At 38.9% G+C, this 5,696-nt stretch overlaps 1 pseudogene; it reads left to right on the plus strand.

Annotated features, from left to right (window-relative positions):
• Positions 1–4,890: 4,890 nt before the first annotated feature.
• LOC123456743 lies at positions 4,891–5,273 on the plus strand (annotated as a pseudogene).
• Positions 5,274–5,696: the final 423 nt, after the last annotated feature.

Below are 5,696 nucleotides of genomic sequence, written 5' to 3' on the forward strand. Positions count from 1 at the left end.
AATTCTTACCATAAGATTTATTTTCTTGGAGTTATGTTGGAGAGATGTCTTGGCAGTTGGGAGTGATTGTTTGCAAAGCCTGATAACATAGGTATGATTCCCAGTACTCACATAAAGCCAGATGCACAAAGTGACACATGTGTTTGGAGTTCATTTCCAGTGGCAAGAGGCTCTGGTGTTCCCATAATACTCTTTTTCTGTCTCCCTCTTTCACTCTCTTTTGAATAAATAAATAAATAATATACACATATACACATATGATTCATTTAAAAAGATATACTTTCTTAGTAAGCCTTTAAGTATGTAATATATGTATTTCATTCTAAGCAATATGCTGTAGAGTTGATGACACAACCATTATTTAAGCTGTCCCAGTGGGACTTGTTTCTTATAAGGGAAGAACATCAAATCAAAATTATAATAAATTTCTAAAGAGAAAATTTTATATGTGTTTGTCTTCCATAGTTGGCAAACTTTAAGGATGATGTGATTTTTCACTTTCTTGTAAATCATGCAAATTATTTTAGATACCAGATTTGAAATCTATTTGCATTTTAATTTAGTGCATTTACATCTCCTAAGGGCACATATTTCTATAGTGCCAGTTCGCATTTTGTTTTGCTTCTATTTAATTCAAGGTAAAATCTGTTGATTTTATGCAATTTACAGATTCTATACTATGTGAAAAATGAAATAAAACATGCCATTAACATCATTTGTATTTGCTAATCTGTTCTATGAAATTTAACTTCTTTTTTTTTTCTTGATATAGGGTATCTCTCTAGGCCTGGTTGACCTGGAATTTACTATGTCATTTCAGTCTGGCCTTGAAATCACAGCAATCATCCTACCTCTGCCTCTTGAGTGCTGGGATTAAAGGCTTGTGCCACCATGCCCAGATGGAATTTAGTTTCAATCCTCATCTGTATTATATATTTTTCTTCAATATATTTTTGGGTCAGGTCTGTCAGATGAAAATAATGTCAGAGAACTGAAATGGTGATGGTTAAGATACATAAACAAAAGTGATATATTAATAATTGAAGTTATCTTGATCTTAAAACTTAAACATTGTAAGGTTTTCACTCAGTACGTGCAATGGAGATAATTTCTTATGTTATTGACTTTTACATAGTAATTTATCTTCCAAATAATGTGAGTGTAAATTTAAAAAAGTTCCAATGCCAGATGTGGTATACCTCCAAGTGAGTTGTTGGTTAGAGAGAACCCTGATGACCCAAACAATACAATAATAATAATTATTATTATTATCATCATTATTATTATCATGTACTAAATACTAATCTGTGAATAAATTGAACTTAGTTCAGTCCTCAGTGTCAAATCAGTGAAGGAAATTAAACAGATAAATAAATGCCTGACCTTTATGATAGTGTTTAGCCACATTTTTTGCCATGTCTCTTTCAGGTGTCACTGTGACCTTGACAGTTTAGTTTCTTTTGTAGCTCAATTACTAATAGCCAAGTCCCTGTCATTTCTTTTCTTTTCTTTTCTTTTCTTTTTTTTAGAGAGAGAGAGAGAGACAGACAGACAGACAGACACACACACACACACACACACACACACACACACACACACACACACACAGGCAGACAGAGAATTGGCACATCAGTTCCTCAGCCATAGCAATGTAACTCCAGATGCTTGTGCTACCTAGTGGGCATGCCTGACCTTGTGCTTGCCTCACCTTTTGTGCCTCTGGCTTATGTGGAATCTCAAGAGTTGAACGTGGGTCCTTCGGCTTCGCAGGCAAGTGCCTTAATTACTAAGCCATCTGTCCACCCCTCAGTCATTCTTTTTTATTTTCTTTCTTTTTTTTTTGTTGTTTTTGTTTTTTCAAGGTAAGGTCTCACTCTAGCTCAGGCTGACTTGGAATTCACTATGTAATCCCAGGATGGAATCGAACTCATGGCAACCCTTCTACCTCTGCCTCCTGAGTACTGGGACTAAAGGTGTGCACCAGTACTCCCGGCACCTCTGTCATTTCTTAATGAGCATCTTTGATGACAACCTGACTGCTGAATGTCTTCCATTGCTTACAAGGGTAGCCTATTTAGTTACAATAGGCTTCTATAGGCCATGATGTAATATTGCTTCTTACTATAGTTTTATTAGATATTGTTACAAAGCAACTGTCTTGAGAGGGAGTTACAAATAACTTTAGCAGATTCAGAATTATGGCAAATGTCATGCAATTTTCAGGACAAAATTCTCAGAACTGTCATTCCAGGAAGAGTTACAATATGCAACAAAACTTCATTAACATACACATGAGTGAAACAGATAACATGAGCAACAATGAGATGGAATTTATCCTTGATTAGGTGCTAAACTCTTTATATAAAATATCTCATAAAATTAGCACAATACTGTGGGTTAAATACCATAATAGCAATATTTATTCATAACTATTCCCACTTTGAGATTAGAAAATTTCCTCAACAAAGGTTAAGTGGCTGGCAAGTCTTTTTTTTTTTTTTTCCTTTTGAAGCAGGAACTCAATTTATTGTTACAGGTGGGTGTTTATATAATGTTGGGAAGGAAGACGGAGACTTTAGGGGTGGGGTGAGATGTAAGGGCCAATAGCATACCAAGACCTCTGAGATGATTGGTTCTAAGCAGGCACCAGTGGGGACTCTAACTTCCTGTGCGGAAGTGGCAGGCCAGAGGCCATTTAGCCCCCTGCTGAGTTCTAAGTGCCAATGGGAAGGAATTCTAATTTCCTGTGTGGAAGTAGCAGGCCAGAGGCCATTTGGCCTCCTGCTGAGTCATAGCTGGGCTGAGGCAGTTAGGCCCAGGAAGTTCCACTAGGACTCACCTCTGGGCCTCGCAAGGCACAACATCTCCCCCTTTTGTTTTTGTAAGAGCATTAGTCACCATGGCCCCTGTCTTAGGTTGTCCCCCTCTGGGGATCTTACCCGTCATTGGGTACCAGGCTGGCAAGTCTTTGTAGCTAGTAGGCAGTGGATCTAGAATAGGAAACTATTATATGTTAGGTTTTAATTTTTTTTTAAATTATTTATTTATTTATTTGTGTGTGAGTGGGGAGGTAGAGAGAGAGAGACAGAGGAGAGAAAGAGAGAAGAGAGAGAGAGAATGGGCATGTCAGGGCCTCCAGTCACTACAAAGGATTTCCAGATGCATGTGCCACCTTGTGCATGCATCTGGCTTACATGAGTCATGGAGTATTGAACCTGGGTTCTTTGGCTTTGAAGGCAAGTACCTTAAACATTAAGCCATCTCTCCAGCCCACATGTGAAGTTTTGAAATTATTATATTGAAGTATTCTAACTACAAGATTTGGGACCACCATGCCACCAGTTCTCAAAGCTGTTGAGTTTATTATTTATTTACTTACTTATTTTAGTTAGCCATCTAAGATATTTTCAGTAGTCTGCGAGGATTTTTTATTTATTTTAAATTTTAGTTGTTTATATGAGAGAGTGGTAAGCAGATTGAGAGAGAGAGAGTGGCCATACTAGGGTCTCCTGCCACTGCAAACAAACTCCAGTTGCATGTGCCAGCTTGTCTGGTTTTACATGGGCACTGGGGAATCGAAGCTGGGTCCTTTGGTTTTGCTGGTAAATGGCTTAACTGTTAAGCCATTTCTTCAGCCCATCTGAGAATTTATTTTTTTAATGAATCCTTAGATTTCCCCTCTTTGACCTGTGGGAGTTTATTCTGTTTGGATTCTCAATCCTTTTGAAACATCTCCCAGTAGACTCCCCATACCTTAGGTTTGTTATGACAAGATGGTGCAGGCTCATTTTTAAGTTTCTTGCCCAAGACCTTGATTTTCACTAAATATCCCCATCAAATTTTGCTGGTTTTTTGAGGTAGGGTCTCACTCTAGTCCAGGCTGACCTGGAACTCACTAGGTAGTCTCAGAGTGGTCTCGAACTCATTGTGATCCTCCTCCCTCCGCCTCCCGAGTGCTGGGATTAAGGCGTGTGCCACCACGCCCAGCATGTTTTGTTTTTGAGATAGGGTATCACTCTATTCCCGTCTGTCCTTGAACTCAAACAATTCTCCTCTCTTTACCTCCTAAATACTGGGATTAAAGGTACTTACCTTTAAAATGATACCCAGTCCATATCATTTTAAAGAGAATTTTTTCAAGATCATAATCAAGTACTAGGAGTGCTCCTTGTTCTTTTAGTGACCATTATTTTTAAGTATTTTCAGCAAAGTGAGCTGGGAATCTATTTTAAGTTCATACTGATACTTCCAGTTCAAACACCATAACACAAGTTGTAAATTAAACTCTTTGATCCTGCATCTGTATCTGTTTTCTACAATGTTGGGAATCACTGTTTAAGTCACCAGAGATGATAGAAGTAAGAAATATTTGCATAATTTAGTTTATTTTTTACAGTTTATTTTAAGAATAGTTGATCACTTATCTACAAAAAATTATGTTTATATATTAGAAAGGTTAAACCTTTTTTGGTGGTATAGACTGAATTTTTGGCCAAATGTAATTTTTTCCTTTGCTGTTGGAACACTTATCATGTAGAATTTTAAACACAAAAGGATATTTATCTGTTGTTTCCTTTACAACTTCTGGATTCCAAGTCCTAATTAGAAAACTTGTACACACTCCAAAACTGCAATGTAATTATCCCATATTTCTCTTAATATATGGTTTTATTTTTACATTTTAATATATAATACATGGAAACTTTGTCTTATTGTATAGTTTGAGAAATAGAGCCATTTTTTTTCTTTTTTCCATGCAGCTTTTCAGTTACCCATTTGCCAATTATGAAGAAGACTAGTGGGTGTGCTGGTTTATATGTGTAATCCCAGCACTTGGGAGGTGGAATAAGGATGATCAAGAGTTCAAAGTTGAGCCAACCCAGGCGTTCCTGCCAGGGCTGCTCGGCGGGAGGGAGGCACCCTCCTGAGGCCACCACTGCCCATGTGGACCACCTAGCTCTCCAGCTTCTGATGTCATGAGTAACACAACAGTGCCCAATACCCCCCAGGCCAGCAGCGACTCCATGGGCAGACAGGCTCCAGCACCACCTGCTCCCCATGTACAGCTATGACCCTGCAGAAGAGCTCCACGAGGCGGAGCAGGAGCTGCTGGCCGACGTGGGAGACCCCAAGGTGGTATCTGGCTGGCAGAGTGGCTACCAGCACAAGTGGATGCCATTGCTGGATGTGAAGACATAACTTGATTCCCCACTTTCAAGCCTTGGTGCCCTGCAGCCTGCCCATCCCTCCCTAACTGCCACCCATCTAACTGGGAGCAGAGCCATCATCTTTGCCCGTGGATGCCTGGGGACACCTTCAGCTGGCTCTGGGCCAAGCCTGCTAGGTACTATGGGGGTCTTTGGGAATTGTTTTTGGTGGAGGTCTAGGTGGCAGTTTTGCTTTTCCCAGCCCACCTGGATTTGGCCTAATCCCAACGAGTGGTTTCCATGGTAAAAAGCCCAGTTGTATAGAACTCAGTGTGTGTATATATATATACATATTTTGTAAATAAAGTTTTATGACTTCAAAAAAAAAAAAAGAGTTCAAAGTTATCTTCAGGTAAATAGCCATTTTAAAGTTAACCTAGGCTACATGAGACTGTCTCAAAAGAAGTATATATTTTCTTCCTGACTTTTAGCCACTTCCTGAAGTAAAAGCCATAGGTAAACTATCAGAATCTACTATGCACACATGTG

This window comes from Jaculus jaculus, chromosome X (assembly GCF_020740685.1).
Source record: "Jaculus jaculus isolate mJacJac1 chromosome X, mJacJac1.mat.Y.cur, whole genome shotgun sequence".
In the NCBI taxonomy this organism is placed as follows: Eukaryota; Metazoa; Chordata; class Mammalia; order Rodentia; family Dipodidae; genus Jaculus; species Jaculus jaculus.